Source organism: Oncorhynchus gorbuscha, unplaced genomic scaffold (assembly GCF_021184085.1).
Source record: "Oncorhynchus gorbuscha isolate QuinsamMale2020 ecotype Even-year unplaced genomic scaffold, OgorEven_v1.0 Un_scaffold_8:::fragment_4:::debris, whole genome shotgun sequence".
In the NCBI taxonomy this organism is placed as follows: domain Eukaryota; kingdom Metazoa; phylum Chordata; class Actinopteri; order Salmoniformes; family Salmonidae; genus Oncorhynchus; species Oncorhynchus gorbuscha.
Window position 1 is genome coordinate 134,198 of NW_025745588.1, and position 21,479 is coordinate 155,676.

Here is a 21,479-nt window from a genome sequence, read left to right on the forward strand (position 1 = left end):
AATGAAGATTGAATCTGAAAAACTCAGCAGAAGAATTACAGAGTATTTGAACTGAAACCTGGTCAACTGCTTGGAAGAGAGCTATGCTCACAAGTATACCACCAACACTCACGTGATTCACTGTGGCCTGGCAACATCGACCCGTCAATCCATGTCTTCACCGTCATTGCTAGCGACTGCAAAACAATGTCTTGAAATAAATGGCTCGTTGGTCTAGGGGTATGATTCTCGCTTTGGGTGCGAGAGGTCCCGGGTTCAAATCCCGGACGAGCCCTTTTGAAGAGCCTTTCACAATCTGAGACAGGCGGATCTTGGGCAACTGGTTGGAGGGGCGACTGCCACCACAGGAGTGCAGGACCAGGTGGATGAGTGATTAAGGCAATGGACTGCTAATCCATTGGGCTCTGCACTAGTGGATTCAGCATCGCACAACATTTATTAATTTCTTCCTTGGTTAACAAATCTGTCATTTTACTGGGACATAGGTTACCTTCAGACGAGTCCCGTGGCACTTGTGGGGGTCGTAGAGCAAAACTGAGAACAGCATTGTGTTTGTGAGAGTCTCCACTTTCCATAGAATGGTCAAGCTATGTTGTAGGTCAAACCGTTCGGAATCTACAGACATTTGTATGAGAAGACAGATTTTAGGGATGTGTCATGTTTTGACAAATATTGCTCTCGCTCTGCCACATTTCACCAAAGATGCAGAGGTGTGACATCAGCAGTTATGGTAGGATTGAGAAGCATCCAGTGCAAAATACGATACATTTCTAGTTTAATACTGATAGATTCCAATGTTTTTTTTATTTTATTCACATACCGGTGCGTCAATCGGATCAAATGAAATGAGTTCCAATTGATTTTGATGTCTACTTTTTCATTGTCAAAATCTACATTTCTCTCTTTCTTAATTTGTTTCTTGCTGTTACAGCTAATGAAGATTGAATCTGAAAAACTCAGCAGAAGAATTACAGAGTATTTGAACTGAAACCTGGTCAACTGCTTGGAAGAGAGCTATGCTCACAAGTATACCACCAACACTCACGTGATTCACTGTGGCCTGGCAACATCGACCCGTCAATCCATGTCTTCACCGTCATTGCTAGCGACTGCAAAACAATGTCTTGAAATAAATGGCTCGTTGGTCTAGGGGTATGATTCTCGCTTTGGGTGCGAGAGGTCCCGGGTTCAAATCCCGGACGAGCCCTTTTGAAGAGCCTTTCACAATCTGAGACAGGCGGATCTTGGGCAACTGGTTGGAGGGGCGACTGCCACCACAGGAGTGCAGGACCAGGTGGATGAGTGATTAAGGCAATGGACTGCTAATCCATTGGGCTCTGCACTAGTGGATTCAGCATCGCACAACATTTATTAATTTCTTCCTTGGTTAACAAATCTGTCATTTTACTGGGACATAGGTTACCTTCAGACGAGTCCCGTGGCACTTGTGGGGGTCGTAGAGCAAAACTGAGAACAGCATTGTGTTTGTGAGAGTCTCCACTTTCCATAGAATGGTCAAGCTATGTTGTAGGTCAAACCGTTCGGAATCTACAGACATTTGTATGAGAAGACAGATTTTAGGGATGTGTCATGTTTTGACAAATATTGCTCTCGCTCTGCCACATTTCACCAAAGATGCAGAGGTGTGACATCAGCAGTTATGGTAGGATTGAGAAGCATCCAGTGCAAAATACGATACATTTCTAGTTTAATACTGATAGATTCCAATGTTTTTTTTATTTTATTCACATACCGGTGCGTCAATCGGATCAAATGAAATGAGTTCCAATTGATTTTGATGTCTACTTTTTCATTGTCAAAATCTACATTTCTCTCTTTCTTAATTTGTTTCTTGCTGTTACAGCTAATGAAGATTGAATCTGAAAAACTCAGCAGAAGAATTACAGAGTATTTGAACTGAAACCTGGTCAACTGCTTGGAAGAGAGCTATGCTCACAAGTATACCACCAACACTCACGTGATTCACTGTGGCCTGGCAACATCGACCCGTCAATCCATGTCTTCACCGTCATTGCTAGCGACTGCAAAACAATGTCTTGAAATAAATGGCTCGTTGGTCTAGGGGTATGATTCTCGCTTTGGGTGCGAGAGGTCCCGGGTTCAAATCCCGGACGAGCCCTTTTGAAGAGCCTTTCACAATCTGAGACAGGCGGATCTTGGGCAACTGGTTGGAGGGGCGACTGCCACCACAGGAGTGCAGGACCAGGTGGATGAGTGATTAAGGCAATGGACTGCTAATCCATTGGGCTCTGCACTAGTGGATTCAGCATCGCACAACATTTATTAATTTCTTCCTTGGTTAACAAATCTGTCATTTTACTGGGACATAGGTTACCTTCAGACGAGTCCCGTGGCACTTGTGGGGGTCGTAGAGCAAAACTGAGAACAGCATTGTGTTTGTGAGAGTCTCCACTTTCCATAGAATGGTCAAGCTATGTTGTAGGTCAAACCGTTCGGAATCTACAGACATTTGTATGAGAAGACAGATTTTAGGGATGTGTCATGTTTTGACAAATATTGCTCTCGCTCTGCCACATTTCACCAAAGATGCAGAGGTGTGACATCAGCAGTTATGGTAGGATTGAGAAGCATCCAGTGCAAAATACGATACATTTCTAGTTTAATACTGATAGATTCCAATGTTTTTTTTATTTTATTCACATACCGGTGCGTCAATCGGATCAAATGAAATGAGTTCCAATTGATTTTGATGTCTACTTTTTCATTGTCAAAATCTACATTTCTCTCTTTCTTAATTTGTTTCTTGCTGTTACAGCTAATGAAGATTGAATCTGAAAAACTCAGCAGAAGAATTACAGAGTATTTGAACTGAAACCTGGTCAACTGCTTGGAAGAGAGCTATGCTCACAAGTATACCACCAACACTCACGTGATTCACTGTGGCCTGGCAACATCGACCCGTCAATCCATGTCTTCACCGTCATTGCTAGTGACTGCAAAACAATGTCTTGAAATAAATGGCTCGTTGGTCTAGGGGTATGATTCTCGCTTTGGGTGCGAGAGGTCCCGGGTTCAAATCCCGGACGAGCCCTTTTGAAGAGCCTTTCACAATCTGAGACAGGCGGATCTTGGGCAACTGGTTGGAGGGGCGACTGCCACCACAGGAGTGCAGGACCAGGTGGATGAGTGATTAAGGCAATGGACTGCTAATCCATTGGGCTCTGCACTAGTGGATTCAGCATCGCACAACATTTATTAATTTCTTCCTTGGTTAACAAATCTGTCATTTTACTGGGACATAGGTTACCTTCAGACGAGTCCCGTGGCACTTGTGGGGGTCGTAGAGCAAAACTGAGAACAGCATTGTGTTTGTGAGAGTCTCCACTTTCCATAGAATGGTCAAGCTATGTTGTAGGTCAAACCGTTCGGAATCTACAGACATTTGTATGAGAAGACAGATTTTAGGGATGTGTCATGTTTTGACAAATATTGCTCTCGCTCTGCCACATTTCACCAAAGATGCAGAGGTGTGACATCAGCAGTTATGGTAGGATTGAGAAGCATCCAGTGCAAAATACGATACATTTCTAGTTTAATACTGATAGATTCCAATGTTTTTTTTATTTTATTCACATACCGGTGCGTCAATCGGATCAAATGAAATGAGTTCCAATTGATTTTGATGTCTACTTTTTCATTGTCAAAATCTACATTTCTCTCTTTCTTAATTTGTTTCTTGCTGTTACAGCTAATGAAGATTGAATCTGAAAAACTCAGCAGAAGAATTACAGAGTATTTGAACTGAAACCTGGTCAACTGCTTGGAAGAGAGCTATGCTCACAAGTATACCACCAACACTCACGTGATTCACTGTGGCCTGGCAACATCGACCCGTATCCATGTCTTCACCGTCATTGCTAGCGACTGCAAAACAATGTCTTGAAATAAATGGCTCGTTGGTCTAGGGGTATGATTCTCGCTTTGGGTGCGAGAGGTCCCGGGTTCAAATCCCGGACGAGCCCTTTTGAAGAGCCTTTCACAATCTGAGACAGGCGGATCTTGGGCAACTGGTTGGAGGGGCGACTGCCACCACAGGAGTGCAGGACCAGGTGGATGAGTGATTAAGGCAATGGACTGCTAATCCATTGGGCTCTGCACTAGTGGATTCAGCATCGCACAACATTTATTAATTTCTTCCTTGGTTAACAAATCTGTCATTTTACTGGGACATAGGTTACCTTCAGACGAGTCCCGTGGCACTTGTGGGGGTCGTAGAGCAAAACTGAGAACAGCATTGTGTTTGTGAGAGTCTCCACTTTCCATAGAATGGTCAAGCTATGTTGTAGGTCAAACCGTTCGGAATCTACAGACATTTGTATGAGAAGACAGATTTTAGGGATGTGTCATGTTTTGACAAATATTGCTCTCGCTCTGCCACATTTCACCAAAGATGCAGAGGTGTGACATCAGCAGTTATGGTAGGATTGAGAAGCATCCAGTGCAAAATACGATACATTTCTAGTTTAATACTGATAGATTCCAATGTTTTTTTTTTTTATTTTATTCACATACCGGTGCGTCAATCGGATCAAATGAAATGAGTTCCAATTGATTTTGATGTCTACTTTTTCATTGTCAAAATCTACATTTCTCTCTTTCTTAATTTGTTTCTTGCTGTTACAGCTAATGAAGATTGAATCTGAAAAACTCAGCAGAAGAATTACAGAGTATTTGAACTGAAACCTGGTCAACTGCTTGGAAGAGAGCTATGCTCACAAGTATACCACCAACACTCACGTGATTCACTGTGGCCTGGCAACATCGACCCGTCAATCCATGTCTTCACCGTCATTGCTAGCGACTGCAAAACAATGTCTTGAAATAAATGGCTCGTTGTCTAGGGGTATGATTCTCGCTTTGGGTGCGAGAGGTCCCGGGTTCAAATCCCGGACGAGCCCTTTTGAAGAGCCTTTCACAATCTGAGACAGGCGGATCTTGGGCAACTGGTTGGAGGGGCGACTGCCACCACAGGAGTGCAGGACCAGGTGGATGAGTGATTAAGGCAATGGACTGCTAATCCATTGGGCTCTGCACTAGTGGATTCAGCATCGCACAACATTTATTAATTTCTTCCTTGGTTAACAAATCTGTCATTTTACTGGGACATAGGTTACCTTCAGACGAGTCCCGTGGCACTTGTGGGGGTCGTAGAGCAAAACTGAGAACAGCATTGTGTTTGTGAGAGTCTCCACTTTCCATAGAATGGTCAAGCTATGTTGTAGGTCAAACCGTTCGGAATCTACAGACATTTGTATGAGAAGACAGATTTTAGGGATGTGTCATGTTTTGACAAATATTGCTCTCGCTCTGCCACATTTCACCAAAGATGCAGAGGTGTGACATCAGCAGTTATGGTAGGATTGAGAAGCATCCAGTGCAAAATACGATACATTTCTAGTTTAATACTGATAGATTCCAATGTTTTTTTTTTTTTCACATACCGGTGCGTCAATCGGATCAAATGAAATGAGTTCCAATTGATTTTGATGTCTACTTTTTCATTGTCAAAATCTACATTTCTCTCTTTCTTAATTTGTTTCTTGCTGTTACAGCTAATGAAGATTGAATCTGAAAAACTCAGCAGAAGAATTACAGAGTATTTGAACTGAAACCTGGTCAACTGCTTGGAAGAGAGCTATGCTCACAAGTATACCACCAACACTCACGTGATTCACTGTGGCCTGGCAACATCGACCCGTCAATCCATGTCTTCACCGTCATTGCTAGCGACTGCAAAACAATGTCTTGAAATAAATGGCTCGTTGGTCTAGGGGTATGATTCTCGCTTTGGGTGCGAGAGGTCCCGGGTTCAAATCCCGGACGAGCCCTTTTGAAGAGCCTTTCACAATCTGAGACAGGCGGATCTTGGGCAACTGGTTGGAGGGGCGACTGCCACCACAGGAGTGCAGGACCAGGTGGATGAGTGATTAAGGCAATGGACTGCTAATCCATTGGGCTCTGCACTAGTGGATTCAGCATCGCACAACATTTATTAATTTCTTCCTTGGTTAACAAATCTGTCATTTTACTGGGACATAGGTTACCTTCAGACGAGTCCCGTGGCACTTGTGGGGGTCGTAGAGCAAAACTGAGAACAGCATTGTGTTTGTGAGAGTCTCCACTTTCCATAGAATGGTCAAGCTATGTTGTAGGTCAAACCGTTCGGAATCTACAGACATTTGTATGAGAAGACAGATTTTAGGGATGTGTCATGTTTTGACAAATATTGCTCTCGCTCTGCCACATTTCACCAAAGATGCAGAGGTGTGACATCAGCAGTTATGGTAGGATTGAGAAGCATCCAGTGCAAAATACGATACATTTCTAGTTTAATACTGATAGATTCCAATGTTTTTTTTATTTTATTCACATACCGGTGCGTCAATCGGATCAAATGAAATGAGTTCCAATTGATTTTGATGTCTACTTTTTCATTGTCAAAATCTACATTTCTCTCTTTCTTAATTTGTTTCTTGCTGTTACAGCTAATGAAGATTGAATCTGAAAAACTCAGCAGAAGAATTACAGAGTATTTGAACTGAAACCTGGTCAACTGCTTGGAAGAGAGCTATGCTCACAAGTATACCACCAACACTCACGTGATTCACTGTGGCCTGGCAACATCGACCCGTCAATCCATGTCTTCACCGTCATTGCTAGCGACTGCAAAACAATGTCTTGAAATAAATGGCTCGTTGGTCTAGGGGTATGATTCTCGCTTTGGGTGCGAGAGGTCCCGGGTTCAAATCCCGGACGAGCCCTTTTGAAGAGCCTTTCACAATCTGAGACAGGCGGATCTTGGGCAACTGGTTGGAGGGGCGACTGCCACCACAGGAGTGCAGGACCAGGGGGATGAGTGGTGCAGGACCAGGGGGATGAGTGATTAAGGCAATGGACTGCTAATCCATTGGGCTCTGCACTAGTGGATTCAGCATCGCACAACATTTATTAATTTCTTCCTTGGTTAACAAATCTGTCATTTTACTGGGACATAGGTTACCTTCAGACGAGTCCCGTGGCACTTGTGGGGGTCGTAGAGCAAAACTGAGAACAGCATTGTGTTTGTGAGAGTCTCCACTTTCCATAGAATGGTCAAGCTATGTTGTAGGTCAAACCGTTCGGAATCTACAGACATTTGTATGAGAAGACAGATTTTAGGGATGTGTCATGTTTTGACAAATATTGCTCTCGCTCTGCCACATTTCACCAAAGATGCAGAGGTGTGACATCAGCAGTTATGGTAGGATTGAGAAGCATCCAGTGCAAAATACGATACATTTCTAGTTTAATACTGATAGATTCCAATGTTTTTTTTATTTTATTCACATACCGGTGCGTCAATCGGATCAAATGAAATGAGTTCCAATTGATTTTGATGTCTACTTTTTCATTGTCAAAATCTACATTTCTCTCTTTCTTAATTTGTTTCTTGCTGTTACAGCTAATGAAGATTGAATCTGAAAAACTCAGCAGAAGAATTACAGAGTATTTGAACTGAAACCTGGTCAACTGCTTGGAAGAGAGCTATGCTCACAAGTATACCACCAACACTCACGTGATTCACTGTGGCCTGGCAACATCGACCCGTCAATCCATGTCTTCACCGTCATTGCTAGCGACTGCAAAACAATGTCTTGAAATAAATGGCTCGTTGGTCTAGGGGTATGATTCTCGCTTTGGGTGCGAGAGGTCCCGGGTTCAAATCCCGGACGAGCCCTTTTGAAGAGCCTTTCACAATCTGAGACAGGCGGATCTTGGGCAACTGGTTGGAGGGGCGACTGCCACCACAGGAGTGCAGGACCAGGTGGATGAGTGATTAAGGCAATGGACTGCTAATCCATTGGGCTCTGCACTAGTGGATTCAGCATCGCACAACATTTATTAATTTCTTCCTTGGTTAACAAATCTGTCATTTTACTGGGACATAGGTTACCTTCAGACGAGTCCCGTGGCACTTGTGGGGGTCGTAGAGCAAAACTGAGAACAGCATTGTGTTTGTGAGAGTCTCCACTTTCCATAGAATGGTCAAGCTATGTTGTAGGTCAAACCGTTCGGAATCTACAGACATTTGTATGAGAAGACAGATTTTAGGGATGTGTCATGTTTTGACAAATATTGCTCTCGCTCTGCCACATTTCACCAAAGATGCAGAGGTGTGACATCAGCAGTTATGGTAGGATTGAGAAGCATCCAGTGCAAAATACGATACATTTCTAGTTTAATACTGATAGATTCCAATGTTTTTTTTATTTTATTCACATACCGGTGCGTCAATCGGATCAAATGAAATGAGTTCCAATTGATTTTGATGTCTACTTTTTCATTGTCAAAATCTACATTTCTCTCTTTCTTAATTTGTTTCTTGCTGTTACAGCTAATGAAGATTGAATCTGAAAAACTCAGCAGAAGAATTACAGAGTATTTGAACTGAAACCTGGTCAACTGCTTGGAAGAGAGCTATGCTCACAAGTATACCACCAACACTCACGTGATTCACTGTGGCCTGGCAACATCGACCCGTCAATCCATGTCTTCACCGTCATTGCTAGCGACTGCAAAACAATGTCTTGAAATAAATGGCTCGTTGGTCTAGGGGTATGATTCTCGCTTTGGGTGCGAGAGGTCCCGGGTTCAAATCCCGGACGAGCCCTTTTGAAGAGCCTTTCACAATCTGAGACAGGCGGATCTTGGGCAACTGGTTGGAGGGGCGACTGCCACCACAGGAGTGCAGGACCAGGTGGATGAGTGATTAAGGCAATGGACTGCTAATCCATTGGGCTCTGCACTAGTGGATTCAGCATCGCACAACATTTATTAATTTCTTCCTTGGTTAACAAATCTGTCATTTTACTGGGACATAGGTTACCTTCAGACGAGTCCCGTGGCACTTGTGGGGGTCGTAGAGCAAAACTGAGAACAGCATTGTGTTTGTGAGAGTCTCCACTTTCCATAGAATGGTCAAGCTATGTTGTAGGTCAAACCGTTCGGAATCTACAGACATTTGTATGAGAAGACAGATTTTAGGGATGTGTCATGTTTTGACAAATATTGCTCTCGCTCTGCCACATTTCACCAAAGATGCAGAGGTGTGACATCAGCAGTTATGGTAGGATTGAGAAGCATCCAGTGCAAAATACGATACATTTCTAGTTTAATACTGATAGATTCCAATGTTTTTTTTTTTTATTTTATTCACATACCGGTGCGTCAATCGGATCAAATGAAATGAGTTCCAATTGATTTTGATGTCTACTTTTTCATTGTCAAAATCTACATTTCTCTCTTTCTTAATTTGTTTCTTGCTGTTACAGCTAATGAAGATTGAATCTGAAAAACTCAGCAGAAGAATTACAGAGTATTTGAACTGAAACCTGGTCAACTGCTTGGAAGAGAGCTATGCTCACAAGTATACCACCAACACTCACGTGATTCACTGTGGCCTGGCAACATCGACCCGTCAATCCATGTCTTCACCGTCATTGCTAGCGACTGCAAAACAATGTCTTGAAATAAATGGCTCGTTGGTCTAGGGGTATGATTCTCGCTTTGGGTGCGAGAGGTCCCGGGTTCAAATCCCGGACGAGCCCTTTTGAAGAGCCTTTCACAATCTGAGACAGGCGGATCTTGGGCAACTGGTTGGAGGGGCGACTGCCACCACAGGAGTGCAGGACCAGGTGGATGAGTGATTAAGGCAATGGACTGCTAATCCATTGGGCTCTGCACTAGTGGATTCAGCATCGCACAACATTTATTAATTTCTTCCTTGGTTAACAAATCTGTCATTTTACTGGGACATAGGTTACCTTCAGACGAGTCCCGTGGCACTTGTGGGGGTCGTAGAGCAAAACTGAGAACAGCATTGTGTTTGTGAGAGTCTCCACTTTCCATAGAATGGTCAAGCTATGTTGTAGGTCAAACCGTTCGGAATCTACAGACATTTGTATGAGAAGACAGATTTTAGGGATGTGTCATGTTTTGACAAATATTGCTCTCGCTCTGCCACATTTCACCAAAGATGCAGAGGTGTGACATCAGCAGTTATGGTAGGATTGAGAAGCATCCAGTGCAAAATACGATACATTTCTAGTTTAATACTGATAGATTCCAATGTTTTTTTTATTTTATTCACATACCGGTGCGTCAATCGGATCAAATGAAATGAGTTCCAATTGATTTTGATGTCTACTTTTTCATTGTCAAAATCTACATTTCTCTCTTTCTTAATTTGTTTCTTGCTGTTACAGCTAATGAAGATTGAATCTGAAAAACTCAGCAGAAGAATTACAGAGTATTTGAACTGAAACCTGGTCAACTGCTTGGAAGAGAGCTATGCTCACAAGTATACCACCAACACTCACGTGATTCACTGTGGCCTGGCAACATCGACCCGTCAATCCATGTCTTCACCGTCATTGCTAGCGACTGCAAAACAATGTCTTGAAATAAATGGCTCGTTGGTCTAGGGGTATGATTCTCGCTTTGGGTGCGAGAGGTCCCGGGTTCAAATCCCGGACGAGCCCTTTTGAAGAGCCTTTCACAATCTGAGACAGGCGGATCTTGGGCAACTGGTTGGAGGGGCGACTGCCACCACAGGAGTGCAGGACCAGGTGGATGAGTGATTAAGGCAATGGACTGCTAATCCATTGGGCTCTGCACTAGTGGATTCAGCATCGCACAACATTTATTAATTTCTTCCTTGGTTAACAAATCTGTCATTTTACTGGGACATAGGTTACCTTCAGACGAGTCCCGTGGCACTTGTGGGGGTCGTAGAGCAAAACTGAGAACAGCATTGTGTTTGTGAGAGTCTCCACTTTCCATAGAATGGTCAAGCTATGTTGTAGGTCAAACCGTTCGGAATCTACAGACATTTGTATGAGAAGACAGATTTTAGGGATGTGTCATGTTTTGACAAATATTGCTCTCGCTCTGCCACATTTCACCAAAGATGCAGAGGTGTGACATCAGCAGTTATGGTAGGATTGAGAAGCATCCAGTGCAAAATACGATACATTTCTAGTTTAATACTGATAGATTCCAATTTTTTTTTTTTTTTATTCACATACCGGTGCGTCAATCGGATCAAATGAAATGAGTTCCAATTGATTTTGATGTCTACTTTTTCATTGTCAAAATCTACATTTCTCTCTTTCTTAATTTGTTTCTTGCTGTTACAGCTAATGAAGATTGAATCTGAAAAACTCAGCAGAAGAATTACAGAGTATTTGAACTGAAACCTGGTCAACTGCTTGGAAGAGAGCTATGCTCACAAGTATACCACCAACACTCACGTGATTCACTGTGGCCTGGCAACATCGACCCGTCAATCCATGTCTTCACCGTCATTGCTAGCGACTGCAAAACAATGTCTTGAAATAAATGGCTCGTTGGTCTAGGGGTATGATTCTCGCTTTGGGTGCGAGAGGTCCCGGGTTCAAATCCCGGACGAGCCCTTTTGAAGAGCCTTTCACAATCTGAGACAGGCGGATCTTGGGCAACTGGTTGGAGGGGCGACTGCCACCACAGGAGTGCAGGACCAGGTGGATGAGTGATTAAGGCAATGGACTGCTAATCCATTGGGCTCTGCACTAGTGGATTCAGCATCGCACAACATTTATTAATTTCTTCCTTGGTTAACAAATCTGTCATTTTACTGGGACATAGGTTACCTTCAGACGAGTCCCGTGGCACTTGTGGGGGTCGTAGAGCAAAACTGAGAACAGCATTGTGTTTGTGAGAGTCTCCACTTTCCATAGAATGGTCAAGCTATGTTGTAGGTCAAACCGTTCGGAATCTACAGACATTTGTATGAGAAGACAGATTTTAGGGATGTGTCATGTTTTGACAAATATTGCTCTCGCTCTGCCACATTTCACCAAAGATGCAGAGGTGTGACATCAGCAGTTATGGTAGGATTGAGAAGCATCCAGTGCAAAATACGATACATTTCTAGTTTAATACTGATAGATTCCAATGTTTTTTTTATTTTATTCACATACCGGTGCGTCAATCGGATCAAATGAAATGAGTTCCAATTGATTTTGATGTCTACTTTTTCATTGTCAAAATCTACATTTCTCTCTTTCTTAATTTGTTTCTTGCTGTTACAGCTAATGAAGATTGAATCTGAAAAACTCAGCAGAAGAATTACAGAGTATTTGAACTGAAACCTGGTCAACTGCTTGGAAGAGAGCTATGCTCACAAGTATACCACCAACACTCACGTGATTCACTGTGGCCTGGCAACATCGACCCGTCAATCCATGTCTTCACCGTCATTGCTAGCGACTGCAAAACAATGTCTTGAAATAAATGGCTCGTTGGTCTAGGGGTATGATTCTCGCTTTGGGTGCGAGAGGTCCCGGGTTCAAATCCCGGACGAGCCCTTTTGAAGAGCCTTTCACAATCTGAGACAGGCGGATCTTGGGCAACTGGTTGGAGGGGCGACTGCCACCACAGGAGTGCAGGACCAGGTGGATGAGTGATTAAGGCAATGGACTGCTAATCCATTGGGCTCTGCACTAGTGGATTCAGCATCGCACAACATTTATTAATTTCTTCCTTGGTTAACAAATCTGTCATTTTACTGGGACATAGGTTACCTTCAGACGAGTCCCGTGGCACTTGTGGGGGTCGTAGAGCAAAACTGAGAACAGCATTGTGTTTGTGAGAGTCTCCACTTTCCATAGAATGGTCAAGCTATGTTGTAGGTCAAACCGTTCGGAATCTACAGACATTTGTATGAGAAGACAGATTTTAGGGATGTGTCATGTTTTGACAAATATTGCTCTCGCTCTGCCACATTTCACCAAAGATGCAGAGGTGTGACATCAGCAGTTATGGTAGGATTGAGAAGCATCCAGTGCAAAATACGATACATTTCTAGTTTAATACTGATAGATTCCAATGTTTTTTTTATTTTATTCACATACCGGTGCGTCAATCGGATCAAATGAAATGAGTTCCAATTGATTTTGATGTCTACTTTTTCATTGTCAAAATCTACATTTCTCTCTTTCTTAATTTGTTTCTTGCTGTTACAGCTAATGAAGATTGAATCTGAAAAACTCAGCAGAAGAATTACAGAGTATTTGAACTGAAACCTGGTCAACTGCTTGGAAGAGAGCTATGCTCACAAGTATACCACCAACACTCACGTGATTCACTGTGGCCTGGCAACATCGACCCGTCAATCCATGTCTTCACCGTCATTGCTAGCGACTGCAAAACAATGTCTTGAAATAAATGGCTCGTTGGTCTAGGGGTATGATTCTCGCTTTGGGTGCGAGAGGTCCCGGGTTCAAATCCCGGACGAGCCCTTTTGAAGAGCCTTTCACAATCTGAGACAGGCGGATCTTGGGCAACTGTTTGGGGGGGCGACTGCCACCACAGGAGTGCAGGACCAGGTGGATGAGTGATTAAGGCAATGGACTGCTAATCCATTGGGCTCTGCACTAGTGGATTCAGCATCGCACAACATTTATTAATTTCTTCCTTGGTTAACAAATCTGTCATTTTACTGGGACATAGGTTACCTTCAGACGAGTCCCGTGGCACTTGTGGGGGTCGTAGAGCAAAACTGAGAACAGCATTGTGTTTGTGAGAGTCTCCACTTTCCATAGAATGGTCAAGCTATGTTGTAGGTCAAACCGTTCGGAATCTACAGACATTTGTATGAGAAGACAGATTTTAGGGATGTGTCATGTTTTGACAAATATTGCTCTCGCTCTGCCACATTTCACCAAAGATGCAGAGGTGTGACATCAGCAGTTATGGTAGGATTGAGAAGCATCCAGTGCAAAATACGATACATTTCTAGTTTAATACTGATAGATTCCAATGTTTTTTTTATTTTATTCACATACCGGTGCGTCGTCAATCGGATCAAATGAAATGAGTTCCAATTGATTTTGATGTCTACTTTTTCATTGTCAAAATCTACATTTCTCTCTTTCTTAATTTGTTTCTTGCTGTTACAGCTAATGAAGATTGAATCTGAAAAACTCAGCAGAAGAATTACAGAGTATTTGAACTGAAACCTGGTCAACTGCTTGGAAGAGAGCTATGCTCACAAGTATACCACCAACACTCACGTGATTCACTGTGGCCTGGCAACATCGACCCGTCAATCCATGTCTTCACCGTCATTGCTAGCGACTGCAAAACAATGTCTTGAAATAAATGGCTCGTTGGTCTAGGGGTATGATTCTCGCTTTGGGTGCGAGAGGTCCCGGGTTCAAATCCCGGACGAGCCCTTTTGAAGAGCCTTTCACAATCTGAGACAGGCGGATCTTGGGCAACTGGTTGGAGGGGCGACTGCCACCACAGGAGTGCAGGACCAGGTGGATGAGTGATTAAGGCAATGGACTGCTAATCCATTGGGCTCTGCACTAGTGGATTCAGCATCGCACAACATTTATTAATTTCTTCCTTGGTTAACAAATCTGTCATTTTACTGGGACATAGGTTACCTTCAGACGAGTCCCGTGGCACTTGTGGGGGTCGTAGAGCAAAACTGAGAACAGCATTGTGTTTGTGAGAGTCTCCACTTTCCATAGAATGGTCAAGCTATGTTGTAGGTCAAACCGTTCGGAATCTACAGACATTTGTATGAGAAGACAGATTTTAGGGATGTGTCATGTTTTGACAAATATTGCTCTCGCTCTGCCACATTTCACCAAAGATGCAGAGGTGTGACATCAGCAGTTATGGTAGGATTGAGAAGCATCCAGTGCAAAATACGATACATTTCTAGTTTAATACTGATAGATTCCAATGTTTTTTTTATTTTATTCACATACCGGTGCGTCAATCGGATCAAATGAAATGAGTTCCAATTGATTTTGATGTCTACTTTTTCATTGTCAAAATCATTTTCTCTCTTTCTTAATTTGTTTCTTGCTGTTACAGCTAATGAAGATTGAATCTGAAAAACTCAGCAGAAGAATTACAGAGTATTTGAACTGAAACCTGGTCAACTGCTTGGAAGAGAGCTATGCTCACAAGTATACCACCAACACTCACGTGATTCACTGTGGCCTGGCAACATCGACCCGTCAATCCATGTCTTCACCGTCATTGCTAGCGACTGCAAAACAATGTCTTGAAATAAATGGCTCGTTGGTCTAGGGGTATGATTCTCGCTTTGGGTGCGAGAGGTCCCGGGTTCAAATCCCGGACGAGCCCTTTTGAAGAGCCTTTCACAATCTGAGACAGGCGGATCTTGGGCAACTGGTTGGAGGGGCGACTGCCACCACAGGAGTGCAGGACCAGGTGGATGAGTGATTAAGGCAATGGACTGCTAATCCATTGGGCTCTGCACTAGTGGATTCAGCATCGCACAACATTTATTAATTTCTTCCTTGGTTAAAAAATCTGTCATTTTACTGGGACATAGGTTACCTTCAGACGAGTCCCGTGGCACTTGTGGGGGTCGTAGAGCAAAACTGAGAACAGCATTGTGTTTGTGAGAGTCTCCACTTTCCATAGAATGGTCAAGCTATGTTGTAGGTCAAACCGTTCGGAATCTACAGACATTTGTATGAGAAGACAGATTTTAGGGATGTGTCATGTTTTGACAAATATTGCTCTCGCTCTGCCACATTTCACCAAAGATGCAGAGGTGTGACATCAGCAGTTATGGTAGGATTGAGAAGCATCCAGTGCAAAATACGATACATTTCTAGTTTAATACTGATAGATTCCAATGTTTTTTTTTTATTATTCACATACCGGTGCGTCAATCGGATCAAATGAAATGAGTTCCAATTGATTTTGATGTCTACTTTTTCATTGTCAAAATCTACATTTCTCTCTTTCTTAATTTGTTTCTTGCTGTTACAGCTAATGAAGATTGAATCTGAAAAACTCAGCAGAAGAATTACAGAGTATTTGAACTGAAACCTGGTCAACTGCTTGGAAGAGAGCTATGCTCACAAGTATACCACCAACACTCACGTGATTCACTGTGGCCTGGCAACATCGACCCGTCAATCCATGTCTTCACCGTCATTGCTAGCGACTGCAAAACAATGTCTTGAAATAAATGGCTCGTTGGTCTAGGGGTATGATTCTCGCTTTGGGTGCGAGAGGTCCCGGGTTCAAATCCCGGACGAGCCCTTTTGAAGAGCCTTTCACAATCTGAGACAGGCGGATCTTGGGCAACTGGTTGGAGGGGCGACTGCCACCACAGGAGTGCAGGACCAGGTGGATGAGTGATTAAGGCAATGGACTGCTAATCCATTGGGCTCTGCACTAGTGGATTCAGCATCGCACAACATTTATTAATTTCTTCCTTGGTTAACAAATCTGTCATTTTACTGGGACATAGGTTACCTTCAGACGAGTCCCGTGGCACTTGTGGGGGTCGAGAGCAAAACTGAGAACAGCATTGTGTTTGTGAGAGTCTCCACTTTCCATAGAATGGTCAAGCTATGTTGTAGGTCAAACCGTTCGGAATCTACAGACATTTGTATGAGAAGACAGATTTTAGGGATGTGTCATGTTTTGACAAATATTGCTCTCGCTCTGCCACATTTCACCAAAGATGCAGAGGTGTGACATCAGCAGTTATGGTAGGATTGAGAAGCATCCAGTGCAAAATACGATACATTTCTAGTTTAATACTGATAGATTCCAATGTTTTTTTTATTTTATTCACATACCGGTGCGTCAATCGGATCAAATGAAATGAGTTCCAATTGATTTTGATGTCTACTTTTTCATTGTCAAAATCTACATTTCTCTCTTTCTTAATTTGTTTCTTGCTGTTACAGCTAATGAAGATTGAATCTGAAAAACTCAGCAGAAGAATTACAGAGTATTTGAACTGAAACCTGGTCAACTGCTTGGAAGAGAGCTATGCTCACAAGTATACCACCAACACTCACGTGATTCACTGTGGCCTGGCAACATCGACCCGTCAATCCATGTCTTCACCGTCATTGCTAGCGACTGCAAAACAATGTCTTGAAATAAATGGCTCGTTGGTCTAGGGGTATGATTCTCGCTTTGGGTGCGAGAGGTCCCGGGTTCAAATCCCGGACGAGCCCTTTTGAAGAGCCTTTCACAATCTGAGACAGGCGGATCTTGGGCAACTGGTTGGAGGGGCGACTGCCACCACAGGAGTGCAGGACCAGGTGGATGAGTGATTAAGGCAATGGACTGCTAATCCATTGGGCTCTGCACTAGTGGATTCAGCATCGCACAACATTTATTAATTTCTTCCTTGGTTAACAAATCTGTCATTTTACTGGGACATAGGTTACCTTCAGACGAGTCCCGTGGCACTTGTGGGGGTCGTAGAGCAAAACTGAGAACAGCATTGTGTTTGTGAGAGTCTCCACTTTCCATAGAATGGTCAAGCTATGTTGTAGGTCAAACCGTTCGGAATCTACAGACATTTGTATGAGAAGACAGATTTTAGGGATGTGTCATGTTTTGACAAATATTGCTCTCGCTCTGCCACATTTCACCAAAGATGCAGAGGTGTGACATCAGCAGTTATGGTAGGATTGAGAAGCATCCAGTGCAAAATACGATACATTTCTAGTTTAATACTGATAGATTCCAATGTTTTTTTTATTTTATTCACATACCGGTGCGTCAATCGGATCAAATGAAATGAGTTCCAATTGATTTTGATGTCTACTTTTTCATTGTCAAAATCTACATTTCTCTCTTTCTTAATTTGTTTCTTGCTGTTACAGCTAATGAAGATTGAATCTGAAAAACTCAGCAGAAGAATTACAGAGTATTTGAACTGAAACCTGGTCAACTGCTTGGAAGAGAGCTATGCTCACAAGTATACCACCAACACTCACGTGATTCACTGTGGCCTGGCAACATCGACCCGTCAATCCATGTCTTCAGTCATTGCTAGCGACTGCAAAACAATGTCTTGAAATAAATGGCTCGTTGGTCTAGGGGTATGATTCTCGCTTTGGGTGCGAGAGGTCCCGGGTTCAAATCCCGGACGAGCCCTTTTGAAGAGCCTTTCACAATCTGAGACAGGCGGATCTTGGGCAACTGGTTGGAGGGGCGACTGCCACCACAGGAGTGCAGGACCAGGTGGATGAGTGATTAAGGCAATGGACTGCTAATCCATTGGGCTCTGCACTAGTGGATTCAGCATCGCACAACATTTATTAATTTCTTCCTTGGTTAACAAATCTGTCATTTTACTGGGACATAGGTTACCTTCAGACGAGTCCCGTGGCACTTGTGGGGGTCGTAGAGCAAAACTGAGAACAGCATTGTGTTTGTGAGAGTCTCCACTTTCCATAGAATGGTCAAGCTATGTTGTAGGTCAAACCGTTCGGAATCTACAGACATTTGTATGAGAAGACAGATTTTAGGGATGTGTCATGTGACAAATATTGCTCTCGCTCTGCCACATTTCACCAAAGATGCAGAGGTGTGACATCAGCAGTTATGGTAGGATTGAGAAGCATCCAGTGCAAAATACGATACATTTCTAGTTTAATACTGATAGATTCCAATGTTTTTTTTATTTTATTCACATACCGGTGCGTCAATCGGATCAAATGAAATGAGTTCCAATTGATTTTGATGTCTACTTTTTCATTGTCAAAATCTACATTTCTCTCTTTCTTAATTTGTTTCTTGCTGTTACAGCTAATGAAGATTGAATCTGAAAAACTCAGCAGAAGAATTACAGAGTATTTGAACTGAAACCTGGTCAACTGCTTGGAAGAGAGCTATGCTCACAAGTATACCACCAACACTCACGTGATTCACTGTGGCCTGGCAACATCGACCCGTCAATCCATGTCTTCACCGTCATTGCTAGCGACTGCAAAACAATGTCTTGAAATAAATGGCTCGTTGGTCTAGGGGTATGATTCCTTTGGGTGCGAGAGGTCCCGGGTTCAAATCCCGGACGAGCCCTTTTGAAGAGCCTTTCACAATCTGAGACAGGCGGATCTTGGGCAACTGGTTGGAGGGGCGACTGCCACCACAGGAGTGCAGGACCAGGTGGATGAGTGATTAAGGCAATGGACTGCTAATCCATTGGGCTCTGCACTAGTGGATTCAGCATAGCACAACATTTATTAATTTCTTCCTTGGTTAACAAATCTGTCATTTTACTGGGACATAGGTTACCTTCAGACGAGTCCCGTGGCACTTGTGGGGGTCGTAGAGCAAAACTGAGAACAGCATTGTGTTTGTGAGAGTCTCCACTTTCCATAGAATGGTCAAGCTATGTTGTAGGTCAAACCGTTCGGAATCTACAGACATTTGTATGAGAAGACAGATTTTAGGGATGTGTCATGTTTTGACAAATATTGCTCTCGCTCTGCCACATTTCACCAAAGATGCAGAGGTGTGACATCAGCAGTTATGGTAGGATTGAGAAGCATCCAGTGCAAAATACGATACATTTCTAGTTTAATACTGATAGATTCCAATGTTTTTTTTATTTTATTCACATACCGGTGCGTCAATCGGATCAAATGAAATGAGTTCCAATTGATTTTGATGTCTACTTTTTCATTGTCAAAATCTACATTTCTCTCTTTCTTAATTTGTTTCTTGCTGTTACAGCTAATGAAGATTGAATCTGAAAAACTCAGCAGAAGAATTACAGAGTATTTGAACTGAAACCTGGTCAACTGCTTGGAAGAGAGCTATGCTCACAAGTATACCACCAACACTCACGTGATTCACTGTGGCCTGGCAACATCGACCCGTCAATCCATGTCTTCACCGTCATTGCTAGCGACTGCAAAACAATGTCTTGAAATAAATGGCTCGTTGGTCTAGGGGTATGATTCTCGCTTTGGGTGCGAGAGGTCCCGGGTTCAAATCCCGGACGAGCCCTTTTGAAGAGCCTTTCACAATCTGAGACAGGCGGATCTTGGGCAACTGGTTGGAGGGGCGACTGCCACCACAGGAGTGCAGGACCAGGTGGATGAGTGATTAAGGCAATGGACTGCTAATCCATTGGGCTCTGCACTAGTGGATTCAGCATAGCACAACATTTATTAATTTCTTCCTTGGTTAACAAATCTGTCATTTTACTGGGACATAGGTTACCTTCAGACGAGTCCCGTGGCACTTGTGGGGGTCGTAGAGCAAAACTGAGAACAGCATTGTGTTTGTGAGAGTCTCCACTTTCCATAGAATGGTCAAGCTATGTTGTAGGTCAAACCGTTCGGAATCTACAGACATTTGTATGAGAAGACAGATTTTAGGGATGTGTCATGTTTTGACAAATATTGCTCTCGCTCTGCCACATTTCACCAAAGATGCAGAGGTGTGACATCAGCAGTTATGGTAGGATTGAGAAGCATCCAGTGCAAAATACGATACATTTCTAGTTTAATACTGATAGATTCCAAATTTTTTTTATTTTATTCACATACCGGTGCGTCAATCGGATCAAATGAAATGAGTTCCAATTGATTTTGATGTCTACTTTTTCATTGTCAAAATCTACATTTTACTCTTTCTTAATTTGTTTCTTGCTGTTACAGCTAATGAAGATTGAATCTGAAAAACTCAGCAGAAGAATTACAGAGTATTTGAACTGAAACCTGGTCAACTGCTTGGAAGAGAGCTATGCTCACAAGTATACCACCAACACTCACGTGATTCACTGTGGCCTGGCAACATCGACCCGTCAATCCATGTCTTCACCGTCATTGCTAGCGACTGCAAAACAATGTCTTGAAATAAATGGCTCGTTGGTCTAGGGGTATGATTCTCGCTTTGGGTGCGAGAGGTCCCGGGTTCAAATCCCGGACGAGCCCTTTTGAAGAGCCTTTCACAATCTGAGACAGGCGGATCTTGGGCAACTGGTTGGAGGGGCGACTGCCACCACAGGAGTGCAGGACCAGGGTGGATGAGTGATTAAGGCAATGGACTGCTAATCCATTGGGCTCTGCACTAGTGGATTCAGCATAGCACAACATTTATTAATTTCTTCCTTGGTTAAAAAATCTGTCATTTTACTGGGACATAGGTTACCTTCAGACGAGTCCCGTGGCACTTGTGGGGGTCGTAGAGCAAAACTGAGAACAGCATTGTGTTTGTGAGAGTCTCCACTTTCCATAGAATGGTCAAGCTATGTTGTAGGTCAAACCGTTCGGAATCTACAGACATTTGTATGAGAAGACAGATTTTAGGGATGTGTCATGTTTTGACAAATATTGCTCTCGCTCTGCCACATTTCACCAAAGATGCAGAGGTGTGACATCAGCAGTTATGGTAGGATTGAGAAGCATCCAGTGCAAAATACGATACATTTCTAGTTTAATACTGATAGATTCCAATGTTTTTTTTATTTTATTCACATACCGGTGCGTCAATCGGATCAAATGAAATGAGTTCCAATTGATTTTGATGTCTACTTTTTCATTGTCAAAATCTACATTTCTCTCTTTCTTAATTTGTTTCTTGCTGTTACAGCTAAT

The 21,479-nt window shown here is 43.0% G+C and overlaps 22 non-coding genes across 22 annotated transcripts; all 22 read left to right on the plus strand.

Annotated features, from left to right (window-relative positions):
• Positions 1-202: 202 nt before the first annotated feature.
• Positions 203-274, plus strand: trnap-ugg. The gene has a single exon. It is a non-coding gene; the product is annotated as a tRNA-Pro (tRNA).
• An 861-nt stretch (positions 275-1,135) lies between these two features.
• Positions 1,136-1,207, plus strand: trnap-ugg. Its single transcript has one exon. It is a non-coding gene; the product is annotated as a tRNA-Pro (tRNA).
• An 861-nt stretch (positions 1,208-2,068) lies between these two features.
• trnap-ugg lies at positions 2,069-2,140 on the plus strand. Its single transcript has one exon. It is a non-coding gene; the product is annotated as a tRNA-Pro (tRNA).
• An 861-nt stretch (positions 2,141-3,001) lies between these two features.
• trnap-ugg lies at positions 3,002-3,073 on the plus strand. The gene has a single exon. It is a non-coding gene; the product is annotated as a tRNA-Pro (tRNA).
• Positions 3,074-3,932: 859 nt separating this feature from the next.
• Positions 3,933-4,004, plus strand: trnap-ugg. The gene has a single exon. It is a non-coding gene; the product is annotated as a tRNA-Pro (tRNA).
• An 865-nt stretch (positions 4,005-4,869) lies between these two features.
• trnap-ugg lies at positions 4,870-4,940 on the plus strand. Its single transcript has one exon. It is a non-coding gene; the product is annotated as a tRNA-Pro (tRNA).
• An 858-nt stretch (positions 4,941-5,798) lies between these two features.
• On the plus strand, positions 5,799-5,870 carry trnap-ugg. Its single transcript has one exon. It is a non-coding gene; the product is annotated as a tRNA-Pro (tRNA).
• An 861-nt stretch (positions 5,871-6,731) lies between these two features.
• Positions 6,732-6,803, plus strand: trnap-ugg. The gene has a single exon. It is a non-coding gene; the product is annotated as a tRNA-Pro (tRNA).
• Positions 6,804-7,687: 884 nt separating this feature from the next.
• On the plus strand, positions 7,688-7,759 carry trnap-ugg. The gene has a single exon. It is a non-coding gene; the product is annotated as a tRNA-Pro (tRNA).
• An 861-nt stretch (positions 7,760-8,620) lies between these two features.
• On the plus strand, positions 8,621-8,692 carry trnap-ugg. Its single transcript has one exon. It is a non-coding gene; the product is annotated as a tRNA-Pro (tRNA).
• An 865-nt stretch (positions 8,693-9,557) lies between these two features.
• On the plus strand, positions 9,558-9,629 carry trnap-ugg. The gene has a single exon. It is a non-coding gene; the product is annotated as a tRNA-Pro (tRNA).
• An 861-nt stretch (positions 9,630-10,490) lies between these two features.
• Positions 10,491-10,562, plus strand: trnap-ugg. The gene has a single exon. It is a non-coding gene; the product is annotated as a tRNA-Pro (tRNA).
• An 861-nt stretch (positions 10,563-11,423) lies between these two features.
• On the plus strand, positions 11,424-11,495 carry trnap-ugg. The gene has a single exon. It is a non-coding gene; the product is annotated as a tRNA-Pro (tRNA).
• An 861-nt stretch (positions 11,496-12,356) lies between these two features.
• trnap-ugg lies at positions 12,357-12,428 on the plus strand. Its single transcript has one exon. It is a non-coding gene; the product is annotated as a tRNA-Pro (tRNA).
• An 861-nt stretch (positions 12,429-13,289) lies between these two features.
• trnap-ugg lies at positions 13,290-13,361 on the plus strand. Its single transcript has one exon. It is a non-coding gene; the product is annotated as a tRNA-Pro (tRNA).
• Positions 13,362-14,225: 864 nt separating this feature from the next.
• On the plus strand, positions 14,226-14,297 carry trnap-ugg. Its single transcript has one exon. It is a non-coding gene; the product is annotated as a tRNA-Pro (tRNA).
• Positions 14,298-15,156: 859 nt separating this feature from the next.
• trnap-ugg lies at positions 15,157-15,228 on the plus strand. Its single transcript has one exon. It is a non-coding gene; the product is annotated as a tRNA-Pro (tRNA).
• An 861-nt stretch (positions 15,229-16,089) lies between these two features.
• Positions 16,090-16,161, plus strand: trnap-ugg. Its single transcript has one exon. It is a non-coding gene; the product is annotated as a tRNA-Pro (tRNA).
• Positions 16,162-17,021: 860 nt separating this feature from the next.
• trnap-ugg lies at positions 17,022-17,093 on the plus strand. The gene has a single exon. It is a non-coding gene; the product is annotated as a tRNA-Pro (tRNA).
• Positions 17,094-17,952: 859 nt separating this feature from the next.
• On the plus strand, positions 17,953-18,024 carry trnap-ugg. The gene has a single exon. It is a non-coding gene; the product is annotated as a tRNA-Pro (tRNA).
• Positions 18,025-19,812: 1,788 nt separating this feature from the next.
• On the plus strand, positions 19,813-19,884 carry trnap-ugg. Its single transcript has one exon. It is a non-coding gene; the product is annotated as a tRNA-Pro (tRNA).
• An 860-nt stretch (positions 19,885-20,744) lies between these two features.
• trnap-ugg lies at positions 20,745-20,816 on the plus strand. The gene has a single exon. It is a non-coding gene; the product is annotated as a tRNA-Pro (tRNA).
• Positions 20,817-21,479: the final 663 nt, after the last annotated feature.